The sequence below is a fragment of the Dromaius novaehollandiae genome, chromosome 1 (genome assembly GCF_036370855.1).
Source record: "Dromaius novaehollandiae isolate bDroNov1 chromosome 1, bDroNov1.hap1, whole genome shotgun sequence".
Lineage (NCBI taxonomy): Eukaryota > Metazoa > Chordata > Aves > Casuariiformes > Dromaiidae > Dromaius > Dromaius novaehollandiae.
In genome coordinates this window covers 209,298,691-209,316,996 of record NC_088098.1, presented here as the reverse complement: position 1 = coordinate 209,316,996, position 18,306 = coordinate 209,298,691, and the positions used below count along the sequence as shown (strand labels likewise).

Sequence of the window (18,306 nt, the reverse complement as noted above, 5' to 3'; positions counted from 1 at the left end):
GATGAAATCTGCAGATACTTCCCATAGGACTGACTCTAAAGTTATTAGCCATGCTAAAACGCAGATCAGTTTTTCCATGTCCCAAACTTATTTGGATTCTAGGGCTGTCGTACCCCATTTTTGTATAACTTCATGTTCATTGTAATCACTGACTTTATTTAGAGCACTTCTGCTCTGACCCCTTCACCTCAAAAATTTTGTAGAATGCCTCTTTCAAAAATGGTTGTTCGGTCAGTATGTCAATTACCCTATAAGCTTGCCACTTCCTTCAGCATTTCAAGAGCTGAACACCATTCTTCTGCTGCAGACCTAATGAATTCCGCTTGTGCACTTCCAAATCTGTCCATTAACCTGGGTGGTTTTTCAATCCAGGAGGATTTTCCCTGGATATCTGTGATGCTTTCTGATAACCAGTCTTGCATTTATAATCATCCCTTTTATGAGCAGATTTTTTTATACTGCCAGCACTTAATAGAAATGCTTTCCTTTATTTTTGCATTATTGCCAATATACTTTGCTTTCTAATAGTTCAATAATGCCATGACCCAGGATAGAATTTTCTTTTTCCTAGACAGAGCTATACTTAGAACCAGCTTTCACCTTCTACATTTCTTACTATTACCTGTTTCCTCTTCTTGTGCAAGGAAAGTTTAGTACAACAAATTTTTTACTTTCTTAGTGTATCCTTAGTCTTCTTTAGACTATTGGAATTAAGTTCAAGTCCAGTCAAACATTTATAAATCAGTTTATTGCCAGTTTACCTTTACAGCTCTTTGGTATACCTGTAACACAGATCTCCACAGGTCCTCCATCATCTCAAACAGCTGATTCTTTCCTCAATATCTAGCTCTTGGCATGCTTTGGCTAGCTGGCTTTCCACTGCATGTCCAGCACTTGTGTGATTTCTAAATCAATCTGTTTTCTGAAAGTTTTATTCTTCAGTTCTATCAGACTTGGGTGACCTAGGCTGGCCACTAAAAACCACCTTCATATTTGTGCTACTACCCTGAACTAAGCAAATAAGCTATCCCTATAGCTTTTACTATAAACTGGCACATCATGACCTTTTCCATCCAGGCCTTGGTATGTTACAGTTGAAGTAGGATAAAAAATGCATTGTGTCCATGGTTACCCAAGTCTCCTGAATGGATCAGTTCTACATCCATACAGATGATTTTGATTGTGATCCTTCAATTTTATTCTAGATAATCACTTTTAGCACCTACATCCAAGCTGTATTTAATCTTTTAGCAATTTACATGTAAGTCATATCTTTGTTAACCAGTCCTCATTCTGGGGAGGTAAGGGTGGAATCTGTCATAACCTATAGCCAAGGCTTTCTCACTAAGCTTTCTCACTATTACAGAGAAGAATTTTGCAACTGTGTTTTTAAGCCTGCCTAGATATTTTGCAGTTATTGCTCTAACAAAAGTGTTAGACTGAATGTCATTTTTTCAGCTCTTTATGGTAATAAAAAAATAACAGTCTTTGTATTGTCCCAGGTTCTTCTATTATTTGTTCCACATTATTATAGGTAAATACTACATCATAATAAATCTCCTTGGCAATTTTATTTCTAGCACCAGGGTTACCTTCCTGATCAGAGAGAGAAGATAAAACAGCTTCTTATAAATCAGGTAGGATGAGAAATTGTAAAAATGCTCGGTGACAGCATATGTATGATACTGCTGGTGTTTTATAAGCATCTGAATCCCCTCAAACACAAGGAATGGAGACAAAGGCAGTTCCCTTGCCTAGCAAGCTTGTCCAGCAAGCACCTTTCCAGAAACCTTCTAACTTACTCTTCATGCTTCTTCTAAGTTTGGACTGATTCTTCCTTCCGGCAGGTTGCTCCTTTCTCCACCTCAGTGTGTATCACACACAATGAAACACCCTTTGCAGAGCTTATGCTGACTACTGAGTGCTATTACATCTTCCTCTGTTTTGGGTGAAGTATGTGTTTAACTGTCTCTTATAGCTACTTTACAAGAAAGACAATGATTTAATAAAGTTTGCCATAATCTTTCAGTCTTAAATACTTCATTGTTTATGGAGTAAAAGAGTAAAGATTCTTAATCTATAAAAGGTAATAGATAAAATTCTATTTCTTCTGGCTTGTAGGCATTCACATTGTTTTTTAACTGAATATTTCTCAAGCACATCATATCAAGTAACCTTTTTCTCTTTTAACTTACAAGCAAATGCCAGGTGTTTCTAAGAGGCAGCAGATGAAGATTTTACTTTCCATCGGAATCCTATGCTGTTGAATTCAAAACAAGTATTTCATCAAAAATACAAAATGTAATTTAAGAGAACCGATGATAAAATTGGTATATCACCAATCACTCCACGCAGGATACCTCTGTCAAGCACAAAAAAGCACAGTAATCCAGCTGATTGATGCTAACAGGCTGTTCAAAAGAAATGACAGCTAATTCATACCTCATTCTTTACCTTCTAAAGCAGAGAAGTCTTAGCCTCACAAAGGTGTGGTGCAGAAGAGCCTGTCTCAAGAAATAGAGAATTCATAATGTAATTGATAAATCATCTGGGAATGACAGCCTTATCTGGGGCATCAGATTTTGATGAAGTTCAGTGACAGTCAGTTTGACTGATTAAGCACAGCCTCACCTATGCCTGCATTTCAGCTTTCCATATGCACGTATCTGCAAGCATTCCACTCTGTCAGACTGAAGACTATAGCTCACAGGACACCTCTTTACAAGTCCTGTATATAAAGTCACTCACTTAACTTTCCACATGTCAATACAAGAAAGATATGACTGGAGAAAGTTCAGGGAACAGGTCTAGAAAAAAGACAACCAACATTTCCTAGCAGAAAAAAGGGCGGGGGGGGTGCGAGCTGTTTTCTTTAAAGACGGAAAAATGAGAAAATGTATATTGATCTTCAAATAAGTAAATGACAGCTGTAACAAGATAAAGGGAATAAACTTCACTTCATTCCCACTGTAGGTAAAACCAGTATTAATGTGTTAAATTACAGTAACAGAGATTTTGTTCAACATCAGAAAAGAAAAGCTTCATAGCAATAAGGAAAATGAGGCACAGGATAAGTTGCCAGTCAAAGCTGGTGAAACCTCTCTCATAGAAGATGTTTAGGAATTGTTGGATAAGCATGTCAGCAACAAAATCCATCTCATAAATATATACACCCTTTTCTGCCTCCTGTGGTCCCTTCGAACCTTATTTTCTATGATCAAGTCCTCCCTTTAAGTCAGGTTCAGAGAGACTTTTCGGGCAGTACTATCCACTTCAGAAGGCAGTTAGACATCTGTCTGTGACTTCTGATGTACTTTCAACTTTAACATTTTCAGATAATATAAAAAAGCATTTCAGTTGAAGATTCTTCATTTGATGTTTAAGTCATAGATTTTTCTATGGCTCTGAAATGCAATTGCAGTCTCTCCAATATGTCATTTTTTCTCTCTAGACATCTCCATTGATTGGGTAGAAAAAGGTAACTATGAAGTAACAGCCAATGATTTTGTTTTGCTACACAGATACCAAATCTAGGAAAAGATGTGTGATAAGTAGATTTTAGCATTCTATAATAGTGTCGGACTACAGAATTTTGATTATGCCCATTTTACTTTTTATACTTATTTTGTTTGCCAAAATTTATGATGCACAATATTCAAATATATCTCTACTGAAAGTCACATAAGGGAGAATACTGTTAGAAAATTAAATAACTGTCTGTGGACTTTTCTGATATCAAAATCCCAAGCTTCCAAAATTCATCTGAATCAATTCTGGGAAAAGAGCTCCAATAACATTATATATTCTTAGTTAATTTGCTGACTTGTTTCATTCACGTAACAATTTGTTCTAGACCCTTGAATGATGACTGTAAAGTACAGTCAGCTGCTAACTCCATCAATGTAAGTCAAATTGACTTTTTGCTAAAGAGTAGAAGAATGCTCTATTATAGAAGATAAAGTATTCTGCAGTTACCTTACAGAGGTTATTACAGTGCTTCACTCCTTTTACAGTTAAAAAGTTGTCCTAATACTCACCCTAGCTCTTCACCACTGAAAACTATCTGCAATACTCTGCTCTTCACAGCACAGTGGAAGTATAGTGAAATTCTATTTTTTCCCAATTCTCAGGCTGCTGAAGATCTAAGAATCTTAGAAGACCTGAGGCCATTGAAGATCTAAGAAAAGGGCATTTGTGTGATTTTTTTTACACTAAACAGTGAATTCAGAACATATATTTAGTCAACCTAAATAATAACCACAAGAAGATACGCAGCTAAAGGTACTGAAAGAGAAGTGTAAGTCATTTAAGAATTATTGTATATTCTGCTTCTACAAAATGCACCAGTTAGTCAAGGATTGATTTTCTAGGGCAAGGAGCTCTACAGGAGATGTTTGCTGAATGATCAATATACTATTGCTTGTTCAGCGAGTGATGAAGCTTTCCTGCCTGACAGATCATTTTCAGCCCCACTGGAAACACATCTTCCACATTCCCTGACTAATACAGAGAAGGGCCATGAGGAGTGGATAGATATGACAGAAATGAAATCCACAATGGCACTGCCATTATCAGACAGAGATCCCTAGTTGCAAGATTATTTGTGCCTGCTGCTGGTACAAGTGACTGAAAAAATACTTGAAATTAACCTATATGCTCTTTTTAAGACCACACTCCTTTTTTTCCTGGCACATTTCCCTGACTTTTGACATTGTAATCATGAAGCATAATTGAAGGTTAGAGCCCACCTCCCTGCTCAGTCACTCCTCCCCCCACCCCAAGCCACATTAGTTTATCTCACCTGCTTTTAAATGTCTCCAGCAAAGGAGAACATGCTCTCACTGTAGATAGTCTGTTTCTGTTTTTCATTTACTAATTAATTAATTAGTACCTAAGAACAGTGATACGAGCTCAGCTCAAGAGGCTGTGAGCCCAGAATTTTATCACCAACAGCTATAAACAGAAGAGTGTAACAACAGGGCAAATACATAGTAATACTTCTACAGACTGTGCTCACCGCCTTTAATGAATTCTGGCTTGGTAAATCATTGAGCCAGAGCTTTTCAATGTTTTCCCTAATACACAACTTAAAATTCACCTGTAAAGTGTGGCTTCTAGGCAGAATAAGTAAAGTCGATACTGAAGAATTTTACACTCTCAGAGTTAATTCAACATTCAGTCTTTCATTGTGTGTTGTGGTGAATATCAACCGAAATTCTTCAAAGGAGTTCAATTAACCTTCAGATCTTATATCCCACTTCACCTATCTTCTTCACCACTATCACTTATTCCAATGGCTCTTGATAGACTTCAGTATGTTCTGAATTTGGCTCAGGAAAACATTCAAGTCCAAACTTTTCAAAATTCAGCTGTTTAGAATAAACCAAGAGCCAATTCAAAGATTTCCTAACAGGATTTCCTTCCCTCCTCCACTTAAAAAAGTTTCTATTCCTCTTCTCCTCTCCCCTCCCCCACGGTTATCTAAAACTAGTGACTTTATCTCAGGAACTTTCTCATTTTCAAGGGAATAAAAAGAATTTTGTTAAAAAAGGTTTGGAAAAATGACGATTTGAACAGAGGAAGTCTTACAAAAATTGTAACTATTTTTTTCTAATCTTTTGAAATAAAAACATTTTAAAACAGTATTTTTTTACAGAATTTTCTTCTTCCTGTCCAGCTTTCTTTCATATATTCATTTCTGCTTCAAACAATATAGAAAGGAAAGAAACCAACAGGGTTTGCCAAATGAAAAATGACAAATATTGTTAGTGAAAGAAATATTTCCAAATATAACAGGTATTAAAGGCAAGAAAAAAAACACGTTGCATTTATTAGAAGTATTGCTTGCATGCCCTTTAAAAAATGATTATTTAATTAACATTGATCTAACATCCTCATTTTGTAGATGCACCTCATCATACTTGTGATTTTCTTCTTTATTTTGATTTGCCTCATTAATCTCTGCCTCTTGTAAAGATTATCCACTTTAGATGGCTATATTCTGCAGCAAACAAGAAGCTGGGAATATTTCAGATAGTTAATGACACAGCATTCTAATATTTTCCCTAAGTTCAGTATAAAGATTCCTGCATGCTAAGAATAATTTTTAGATTTGGGAACATCTCTGCAGTATACTCATAAAGGATTAAAATGCTATTACACAGTTTTGCTTGTTATCTAGTAGATATATGGCTGAGGCAACTGAAGAGATTGTAATGTGGAATACTTAGAAAAATCAGCCTGTTACTAATTTACTAGGCAGACTACTTTGACATTATAAAAAGTAGATAAAATGCAGACAATATAGAAGTTCACTGCATTTTTAGATCTGGGCTTATGATGGTTGTTCCAGGACCTTTGAGCAGTGGTATGCTTAAGATAGGCACCTGCTTAAATTACTGGATCACTTAGACTGCCAAGCAACAAATTAAAAAAAAATGCAAAATACTCTTTGTAAAATATTTAAATGAATGAAACACCAACTTCAATTTTAGAATGCTCTGGGTCAAGAGCTGGTATCTGAGCCAAGTTAAGAGGGGGGTTCAATAAAGTTATTTTAATCTTCTTTGGAAGTTTTCTCTTTCTTCCTCTTTCAACATGGCTCCCCTTGGATGGCTTCAGTTAACAAACCACGATTTTAGACTTTGAGGGGAAAAAGAAGAAAAGGGGGGAAAAAGAAGGACATTTTATTTTTGTTGCTTAGGAAAGTCATGGTAAATATTTGCAGAGAAAGAATATTGATAGGTTACTTAAACCATAAAAGCTCTTGGTTTAGATGCCTAATATAGCTGCAAGCATATAGCTCTGAACAACCAACTCAGGAAATTTTCTTTTTTTTTTTGCTCTTTCATTGATTAAAAATGGGGGAAAATAGCAGGTGATCATTTCACACTGGATGCAGAAGACTAGCACATGCACACAATATGCAATTTGTATATTATTATATTATTTCTAAAAAATAAACTGAAATTGTGAAAAGGCCTCTGAGTCACACACAAACATATGCCCATTTACAAACTGACTGAAAATCTAGACAGAGATCAGTGTCCTTAAAGGGTAAGAGCATAAATACTATGTTGAAACAGAGCTGTATTTGAAATATGAACCTGTTTACCTTTTCCTTCCTGAAATTCCCAACGCTTTATTAGCTGTAAGGCAGTATATTAGCTGTAAGGCAAGGAAAAAACTTACTTTTTTAGGGTTCTGGAGAGGAAATAAAGGGCACATGCTTTTGCAAAGTTCCATAATGTTATTTTGATTACAGGGAGGATTCTTTTTAAGGAAGCTATTAACTAGAAAAATTTAAAAATGCTATTTTAAGATACAAGAGTAAAGCAGTTGCACTTCAGTGAACATTAGCTGAATGATTTCTGGCTGCTTTTAAACAGGTACAGAGGGGTTAATTGGCTTTCCTCAGAAGCACAGAAGAATATGCTGACAGGCCCAAGTATTATTCTGAAAACCAGATAAAGAAATACAGGCACATGTTTTTTATGGAAGTACTGTCAGCAAAACAGACAAGCATTACAAGTTGTCCATTCACACAGCGGTGAAAATCACATAAAGTCACCATACAAACTTTAGAGGAGGGAAACACAGCCTACTGGCAATGGCTTGCTCATTTTATGGGTATGCTGAAGGAAGAATTGGAATACTCCTCCAAAGAAAACTTGGATGACTGTGAAAGGCCTCTTCTGACCTGGTCCAAGAGCATTGTAAAATGAAAAACAACTGCTCCAAGCATTTTTTTACATGTATGCGAGTCTGCAGCAGATACTTAGCACTAGGATTGCCAGGTGGGGACTACTGAGGTACAGTGACTATCAAGCTTTTCCAGTCAGCCTGGATGCTTTTGGATATGAGAGTTGCCAAGTTTGTCAGTGCTGTTTTCAATTGCGGATCACGTCAGTCCCATCCTGCTCATGTGAAAGGGGCCCAGCACAAAGTAGCCTTGAAAACAGACATGCAAGACTAAGCAGGCAGAGAGTGACTCCAAAGTGAATACGCAGCAAGCCTAGTGATTTCCTGTACATGCAAGATTTATACAGTAAGCCCCAAAAGCCCTGTAAGCATCACTGGCAGTGTTGGCTGTATCACCAGCTTGTTCCTGCAAGGTGAGATTTGCCCAGAGTGGCTCATACATGCACTAAGGCTATGATGCCTGTTGCTTTTGCCACACTGAGGGGGAAAAAGGGCAATTTCAGTGATGGATTATGTCTCTAACAAGAACAGGCAGACCAAGACAGCATCCTTGGCATTCCAGTAGCAGAAAGAGCACGCTGCATACCACTCACCAATATTCAAGTTAGACAACCATCTCTTTCTTGGGTTTATCTAAGTTCATCATCAGTTCTGCTCCCTGCACTTCATGATCCCAGAAGCTTTCATACTGGCACTGTTTTTCTACCCACTTCATCTGATGCCATCAGTCACATGTGCAGTAAAGAGTCTTCTGGTTTTGGAGTCTTTCTCTTACACACTTTTTAAGTCCAAGAAGGGTGGTTAAGCCTTAGGACTCCTGCTTCATACTATATAGCTTACTTTAAATAAACTGGTAGTAAAATCCTAGATATACCTTTCAGCAACTGTGCCTATTTCCAACTGTGAGTGAAAACAGATCTCCAATCCTCAGTCTCTTGCAAACAAAACCATGGTTGTTTATCGTCTCCTGACACTCCTGAGACAAGGTGCACAACTGAACTCCAGAGATGAAGGAGCACAGACCATGGCACTTGATTAGGGCTACAAAAATGTAATATCCAGATAGTTCTGTATGCAGAAACTCAACCATCTGATAGCAAGCAGACTTGAAAAATCCATAGACACAAACAAAAAATAATACAGTTAGTAAGACTATCGAGAGAAAAATGTTACAGAAGGAAGATGCTTGTTGAAATGCTCTAATTTTCAAACAGTGACTCAACCCTTAATTTCTTTTTCGTTTTTGTAGAAATTGTGCTGAATAGTGAACAGAACATGCTTAAAAGGGGACATAAAAAGTCAGTTGTTTAGTGTGATTCCCAGGAGCAGAGAAAAGAAGAAATTCAGACAGAAGATAAATCCAGAGTCTGGCCCTCTCAGGGAAGGTGATTCATATATTTCACACACTATTTTGGAAGGGAAGAGGTCTTTTCATTATACATGAGAACACTTTCTGTCCCTAAATTCTTATCAGTCAGTACCCCCCACCTTCAAGAGAAGAAAAAATACTAATTAAAAATGTAAACTCATTCCAGTTAAAACTTTTTTTCTGCTCCTGCTACCCCTCCTCCTAAAAAGAGGAAGACTGATATCACTACTGTTATTCATTTCAGATGGCTACTATAATGACAAATATAAATGTACTGCAAGAAAAGGATGTTGGCAGCATGATATATTATATTCAAAAATCTTTTTGAGGTTGACCTGACTTTCAGATAGTGACAGCTTTAGTCATAACGCAGACCTGTGATAGAGTCTTCAAACTTAAACTACTCATGAGACATACACATTAATCCTGGAGAGTAAAGGCCATTAGTCGTACTCTTAAAAAGAGCTATCAAATCTGATCCAAGTCTCACCTAACTTAGCAAATACATCCTGTCCAACCTTAAATAATGGTAAGCATAATCCCATCCAGACTATGCCTTAAAGGAAAACATGAGAATTTCCTAATGCAGATTTGTAATCCCACAAAAAAACCCAACTTATTAATTTGTCAAGAGCTAACTGATTTTACTCCAATTATGCAATCCTACATTTGACAAAGTATTGCTGTTACAAATGAATTGCTCACTTGTTCCTTCCGCATTTCAGTTTTTAGCTCTCTCATCCTAACATAGAACTGCAATTCTCAGGCTACAAACACTGCACAGGCAAGTTTCATTCTAACAAACTGTTTCACCATTACTGTTTAAAAGGCATTCAAGAAAATAAATGCATGTGATGTGTATAACAAAATCTAAAATCTATACTGTGCATCAGACCACACAGTCTTCAGATTTCTTCATACAGTCTATGGGCTTTGGCAGCTATCATAAAATACATCCTAAACAAAGAAGTGTAGCTTTACTTTCATTATACTTAGGGTTTTGTCACTGACTTTAATAAAAGCAGGACTCAAGTCTATAAGCATTATTCAAACAGTATGCAAGAGGGCAGACATCTAAACATATACCTGATTCATCTCAAATACATGGTACATGATTCAGAAACTAAGCATCATCCATCTTCACACACTTACTTGCAGTTTAAAGGAGTTTATCCAAATATCACTGCTCCAGAAATCATCGTGATAAAGTCCTCTGAAAGCATGGCATCAGAATACTTGCCCAAAGGTCCACGAAAATTCACTATGGAAGCTATAGCAAGCAGCAGTTTGAGAACAGACGCCTATTATATTTAAAGGGCCAGATCCAGGCAACTGTGCGAGCAAAAAAAAAAAAAAAAAATTGTAGAAAAGGTAATAATTTGGCAATGCTACAGTACTACTAGAAATGACCAAAGCAGTCGTGAAGAAAATGTATTTGTTGGCTCAGATTAAATTTAAGAATACTATTGGTGTCCTGATGACCCAATGGACAGGATATACAACTACAAATTCCCCCAAGGAGAGAAAAAGAGAGGCTCATGTGCATCAAGCTTTAGCTGTATTTTTCACTAAAAGGAGTTCAGACACTATAGGGACAAGGATAGAACAAGACTACACATAGAATTAGAAGTCAAACATTGTTTTTTGCCTGAATAATTTGAAAAATGAATAAAACTGCTAAAAGCTCTTTTAAATACTAGGGCACAAATTTTGGCCAAGAAAGGAGCAGGTCTTCATCCTCCTCATATGAAGTTTTGTGACAGTGACTTCTACAGAAGCACAGAGCAACTGGAAAGCAATTGCTTCAGTCTAGGTAAATTTGCTGACCTAAAACAGAAGAGTCTTATTTATAAAATAGCCTGATGTCTGAGCACCTGACAACATGCAGAGACACCTAAGTCACATTGACATACATTGCTGAATGATGCAGAGAGGGAGAAAAAAAAAGGGGGGAAGGTAGGAGAAGTTTGGCTGTCTGAGTGAAGCAGTGGTGGAGATGGCAATAGGATAGACTGCATAGTACAAGAAAAGGATGCCATGTCACAGTGTAAATGGGCAACATAGCGGTTTAAGACTCCTTCATCTTCTACTGGTTTCTCTTCTTCTATTTCATACCCAGAAGAATCCACAGCTCGTAGTGATCTAGGGTATACCACAGATTAGTAAGAAAACAGGTATAAGCAACAGCACAAGAGTCCCTGACTTCATTTGTCCGATTACAGCGCACATCTCTAACATCACAGAATCATCCATGTCCTCCAGACCATCAGCCTGGAACACCAGGATGCTTTCTTTATTACCATCACATTCACAAGACATCACAGTCCTTTAACAGAACAACCTTCCAAATGATTTGCGGGTGAAATTCAAAGCCGTGAATCCGATTAGCAAATCTCTTGTTGGCCTAGGCTATTCAGCAGATGCTTTTATCTATATCTATCTCGTTTTCTCCCTCCTTCCTCTGTTTCAATGAATAATTCAGTTATCAAGTAAGAATTTTGTGGATACAATTGCTATGCTTTGGTGATGGCAGAGGCAGGCTTTCTTTTCTAGCTTGATTATTTTCTCCCTTTGCTCTACTGTCCTCAACATAGTTGTAACAGAACAAATGGAGTGAAAAAACAGACTTGTTTTACTGTAACATTTTTCTTTTGAGGATGGCTCTATAAGTTAAAGTGAACCTCAAACCCCAAGTGATTTTTTTTTTTTAATTCTATAGAAGAGTGAGTCCCAAAAATAACACAACGGATCATTTTCCAGTTCACACAGCAAGTCACAGCCAGGGTTAAAACAGGATCCTAGATGCAAAACTACACACAACTCAGAAAGACTGATTTTCCAGAAGGTGAATTCTCATGCCTGTCTGCAAAATTAAATGAAAAACAACAACAAAAAGATAAGGTCTTTTGCTTTCTCTCAAACAGAACAATTACAATAACTAGCTATTTCTGAAAATCTTAAAACAGGTTTCTATTGTGTTTTTTAGATAACACTCTCTCCCCTCTAACATGCATTCCACTGTGGCATATGAGAAGCAGGCATAAGTATACTGTATAGAGTACAGTTGATGGGGAGGTAAAGGCTGAGACATTCTCATGTGATATCTCAGCAGTAGCACCAAGATGGCTCATTGGAATATAAAGAGTTATCTTCTATAATAATAATAAAAGATCAAGATGTTTCTATTTTAAAAAACAAATATGTAAGATGGAATTTCCTCATGTATAACATCTGGAAAAAATAATTACTGATCTCTTCCGTTGCAATGCACCGCACATCAAAAAGTCCCAAGCTTACAGCCCTTACTTACACAAACAGTACCTTAAGCAGTAGGACCAGGCCCTGAAATGGGCAAGCACCAAATGTCAAACTGAGCTTCAGAAACATTTATCCTGTTAAAATCAGCTGGCTAGCTAAGCACCATGGCATCCTTACTAATGACTCCACTCACAAAATGATAAAGTATCTCAACAGCCCAGCGAAATACCAGATAAAGGAGTCTGCAAGAGTACTTTAACTAGCATACAAAAATCCCTCCCTGCAACAAAGGCACTTAGCAACCTCAAGGATATTTCATGATATAAATATTCCATAGACAGTACCATTACAAGACATATTTTTTTAAGAATAATATAACTCCGGTGTTGCAGCAGAGGGCTCTAGCAAGTGATTTACAGTTCCTGCAGCGCTCTATAGTCTACGTTCCTCTTAAGTAATAGCAATATAACATGCTCTGCTCTTTCCTGCACATCTGACTACTGAAAATGAAGAAGTCTGTAACAGAACAGCCATCAGAGATATATGAATTGCATAATATAAATTCTAGGTGGTAAGTGTGTTTACCACTTCTCTAGTGTAGTACTAACTTGAATAAATTTTTTTTTTTAATTATGAATCATGATATTGTTTCACAGCAGTTAGGGTCAGCTTTATACTCTCAGCTGTCTGAAATTGATTTTTGTTTTTAAAGCAATTAGGAAATGTCACAAGCTCTAACAGAAATAGACATTAGCTTAGCTATTCAAGACTGTAGACCAGATCTCCAAGACTGGGAACCAGATTCTGAAAAAAAATAGACACCAACAGCTCTGGGGACCCATGTTAGAGTAAGAACACCCTGAAGATAATAGGATGCAATGTCTTTTATCCTAGCACAGAAATGAGAGTTAATTATTAAAGCAAAAGCTCTAATAGGCATGTCCTCTCCCATTACTTAAACCAAAGGAAAATGATGACCTTATCTCAGGACATGAGTAACATTCTTTTTTCCTAAGATGAAAATAAAAATAGTATTGCCAGCTTTTCCTTCTGGAAAAGAATGAACAGTAACTGATTAAATGCTTCTTGGTCTGCACATGTGAAATAAAGTAGGTCAGGAAGCAATCAATGGTAAAGCCTTTTAGAAAAGCTACCAGCAAATGAAATGTGTGGGAGGGAAACAAAGTGGGTCTGTGATTCCTCATCCCTGCAGCATTCCAAATGTATAGGCTGTTATTTAAGGTAGAACTGAGAGAAAGGGCTACTTGGGAATTAACTTCACAGCTATGTCCTTTTTGAAGCATAGTCCTCAGATGAAAACTAAGGATAAGATAACTGAAAATCTGCTCTTAATTCCAAGATAATTCTCTGCTTCAGCCAGTGTGCAAGAGAGGGGCCACAGTCTTGTTAAATCGTCTCCTTGTCCTAAATTTTGTCCATACTGTCAAGATGTGTTCAGTCACTCACACTGAGTATGAGAGACTCATGCAAGTGGCTTTCACTTTGTGCTCCCTCCTAGCAAGATACATCAAGGAATCATCACAGCTTCCTTCTCACTAAGTGATTTAATCTGTCAGTTGCAACTAGCTGGCCTGAGCTGCGTCCAACAAACAGGCTGTACTTTCTCATCAGGTAAACAGAGCAAGAGAAGCACCTGCGGCACTGCGCTTCAGCTAGTGTTTTACAATTTAATAGGATCCTGTTAAAGGGCTCACTCCTCTATTACAAGACATTGTGATCCCAGTACTCTAATGCAATTTTCCTTTTCAGCTGATATGCCTTGATTTCCAAAAGGCAAGAGTAAAGTCAGGTGGCACTAGATCCTGCTGAGGCAGGAGCTTGTTGATGGCCAGGATGTCCTGTTGGAGAGTGATCAGACTTATCTATAGAAAAGTTGTTCTACATCAAAGGGGAGAGAACCTCCCTCTGTCCATCAACATCAGATGATGACTGAAGAAAAAAAGTGATGACACATAGCTTGTCACTTCCTCAGCCTACACACATGCAGGATTCACCAGTCCTTACCACATCCTGAATCGCAAACCTTGCAAAAAGCTCCAAAATGCTTTCCATAAAGGACACTCACACATCGTGCCCTAAACCACTGTACAGTACAAACCAGTTCTCAGGAAACTCTAGCATCCTTTCTTGTAATCCACTTATCCATGCAAATTTTTCTTCTGGACTTAAACTTTCTTTGAAGCCTTTATTTATTTTCTTAGAGAAAAAGAAAGGTATTTAAAGAACCAAATAAAAAATAACACAATCCTGTTAGATCAATACTCCCAAGGCTAGACAGAGTCCGACTAGATACAGAGAGCCATTTGTTCCCATTCTTTGCATCCAGTAAATCCAGAGAAACTCCATTAACATCTCTCGGCAAAGAAACAAAAGTCATTTAGTCACTAGGCCTCATTTCATTTGGTGCATGTCTCTGCTATGCATGGTCTCTCCCAACCTGCCTACTCAAATTATCCTTTGGAGCAGGAAGGGTATTAAAATGCTGTCCTTCTGTATGTTCCCGAAATCCTGCCAGATCAGAAAAAACTTCCAGCAGACAGGGAAAGCAAAAGGCAAATACAAAGCACACATCTGCCAGCTCATGGGAAAACTCAGTTTCTTGCATTGCTATTCTTGGGTCCTCCTTAGACAGTAATAAGGAGCCTGCTACACTGAAGTTAAAATCAGTTCTAAGAGCTCAGGAAAACAAAAGGCTTAAATGACACTGTTCAGTGAATGCTATAGACTCAGAGACCACCAGTCAGTCTGGAATACCTGGGATCTCTTCTTGGTTCTGTCTTGATAAGCTCTGTGATCTTGGACACGTCCCTACTCCTCCCCCACACTAATAGCCTAATAGTCCCCCATACTATTTAGATTGTAAGCCCTTTTTCAAGAAGGCCCCATCCTGTGACAGATTTGCACAGTGTCCAGCCCAGCATGGCCCCATCTCTGCAAAATACTAACAATCATCTCTCTAAATGAAGAATTTAGGAATCTATTATCAATGTATCTAAGTCACACCTCAACTTTCATGTTATTGATGACTTCAGAGTGGAAGAACAGAGGGAGGTTTTTGACATTAGCACGCAAGAGTGAAAGGCTAAGCTGTAACAAGCAGATGGTATCCTAGCAGGCTCCCAACAGGGGTATACTCCTAGTAACCTACAACGCTGCAGTATTTCCTACTATATATAGTTTGTAGGCTACATCGCACCAAATGCTACAAAACTAGGACTACTGTTTTCACTGGCTTAGGCCAATATAACTCAGCTGAATGTACAGCATTTTCTCTTCCTGCAAGCTGAGGACTTGACCTGATCCTATCCAACCAGACCACAGAAAGAGTTTTGAGAATAATGTAACTACAGCCTAAACTGAATGAATTTACTGTGCTGGATTTAAATGCATTACATAGACACATCTTTGCAAACATACAGATTCAGCAGGCCTGATTTCTCACTTTACCAAGTTGTAAATGCTGTAGCTGCACTGATGTACAGCAAGTGTAAGTGGAAATCAGAAAGACCAAACCCACCACATTCATTTTACCGTTGCATTTTTCTTTTCTTACTTCCTTGAAAGCAAAGCATCTCTGTCATGCTATTGCCTCAGGTCACAGAAGTTAAAAAATAGATGGTGAATATGCTCAGATGGGTGGACAGTCTGTGGATGCCATCTGGTGGCTAAGCATGAGTTTTACAGGAAAATAAGGGAAATACTTTTATCTTTTGATCAGATCTTCCTTAACAGCCTTTTTTTAAGAATGGGCATGTATTATCATTATTTTCTTTTCTCGCAGGGTTAATAACCATGTATCAGATATTCCAGGATTCATAACCGGTGAACCACAACGTAAAATGGCTATTCTATCACATGTTTACCTCTGGGTATGGGTTACCATTAGTTGTCCCAAGGTAAAATACTTACATATGTAAGATCTCAGAAATGACTCTTCTCTTTTATATTAATTTGTTTCCAGAAATTTTCAGATATTTCATTCTCCCCTTCTTCACTCTCCTCCCCCAGGGACATGTAACTTAGTCTTTGCAGACCAGCTCTAAAAAGACTTAAAAACAGTTGTACATAGCAGAACAAGAGATGTTCAGGTGTTCCTTATTCTTTGTCTGTTAGGACACCAACCACACATACATTGACACTCACATTGTCTCTGTACCACCACATCACTGGATTCTGTACTGGCTTTGTAATAATAACAGATGGTATTGATTGACAGTGAGCTCCAGTAAACTTGTATTTGGGTGGCCAAGAGCAGCAGAGGAAGGACTGATGATGTAGATACTGTGAGGGAGGCTAGTGACCAAAGTGTGATGCTGGTCAAGATGTAATTCCACAAAATTTTCTGTATGAAGGTTTGTTCACTTTCATTTTTCTGTAGAATACTGTGCAATTTAGGGCTGTTTCATGTATATTTTCAAAATACATAAGACGAGAATGCGACACGATGTCTTCTGCCTGCCATTCACATATAAAGAAAAAAAAAGCAGGTGTGGCTGGTCTCCTCAGAGTCACTAATTTCATTAGCCTCATATTTGGAGGTTGAGAGGCAGACAGTAATTTTAACTGAACCACAAAAAAGTCGGAATTATTAAGATATCTCTTAACAAGAGGAGCAAAGCCATTTACAACTGAAGCAATTAATCTTGTAGTTACTGAGGGAAGAAGTGGACCCAACAGATCTAATCTCCAGCCACTCTGAAATCTGCCAGACCCTCATTTCAGTCAATTTAGTTTAGTGCTTGTTTCAAGCTCTGCTGGAGTGATGCATTTTCAGCAGAAAAAGGTTCAGCAGAAGAGGGCTTTCCTTTTACTGTTGGGTGGAACAGCCAACGTGACTGAATTCTTGAAGAGAATTTCTTTCTCCAACTAATATCAAATTCACTGATTGGAACATGGGGAAACAGATGTTAGCACTTCCTTTTCTCACAGAGTCTCAAAGACCTGATGACTTCCGTACAGAGGTCAGGTCAGGAGAAACCATTTTTTCCCCTTACACTGCAGGACTTTTACAACAGTTATTTTAAAAAGAGTTGTTTATTTCTTGCCTTGCCTTTCTTCAGCTTCTCTCTTTAATCTGAACTCTGTCCTTGCCTCATATTTTTTCTAGAGCTGCATTTCCTTTTATTGCTCTCTCAATTGCTTTTTTTTATCAGTAGGTTGAGTGTACTTCAATTTGTCCCTTGCACAGCGATCATACAAAGTTCAGGAGCCCAATTTACTTGTGTATCATTCCAATTTCACACCACTGCAGTTCCTTTTTAAAGAGAGTAGAGAGTAAGACTGCTGTGATTCAGGCCTACACTATGGATTTGTATGCAGTAGTGAACATCAGGAAAGTATTTAGGTGCTTGTTTGAAGGACAGATAATTTGAGCCACTGGGATACTTTTCAAAGAAAGACAAAGTTTGAAATATTCACAGCAACAGGAAAAAAATCTCCCTATCTTTTACCTACTGCAGAAATTATGACATCTTAAGTGGAACTTCCACTGGTAGTATTTTTCTCAACATGTAAACGGGTTGTAATTGTCTTTGTCAGAACGACTTTTCTTCACAGTAATAGCAGTTGCAAAGACCAAGAACTAGTTAAAAGTCAAGGAATACCAACAGACTTTGGTTCAGGAAAGTTATTGTAGTCTTGTGGTCAGGATACAGGGCTGGGAAATCAGAGACCTTCCTGTTTCTAACAGTGACCTCAGACAAGTCAAAAAAACCTCTATACTTCAGACTCAGTGAGGACAGAAAGAAGTACCCTGGAAAAAGTACTTCAAACTCACCAGGAGAAATGGTGCTGTCTAAAGCTAGATATTCAAATTTCCTTGAATATAATGGTCCTAAAAAGAAATAAAGTAAAATCTCCAACTACAGGATCACCCTGAATAGGAACAAAAATTTAAACAGACATCGCAAACTTGTGAGGCAAATATTTATTTCCAATGTCTGACCACAAAAAACCCA

General features: G+C 37.7%; 1 long non-coding RNA gene across 2 annotated transcripts in view; it reads right to left on the bottom strand.

Annotated features, from left to right (window-relative positions):
• LOC112988553 (uncharacterized) overlaps positions 1-18,306 on the bottom strand; it is a 52,404-nt gene that overhangs the window by 27,143 nt on the left and 6,955 nt on the right. The window contains exon 3 of one of the 2 annotated variants that reach the window (XR_010387329.1): positions 10,229-10,402. The exons of the other annotated variant lie outside the window; for it this stretch is intronic. This is a non-coding gene — a long non-coding RNA (uncharacterized LOC112988553). Of the gene's footprint in view, positions 1-10,228; positions 10,403-18,306 lie in introns of those variants that run through there. 2 annotated transcript variants of the gene reach the window in all.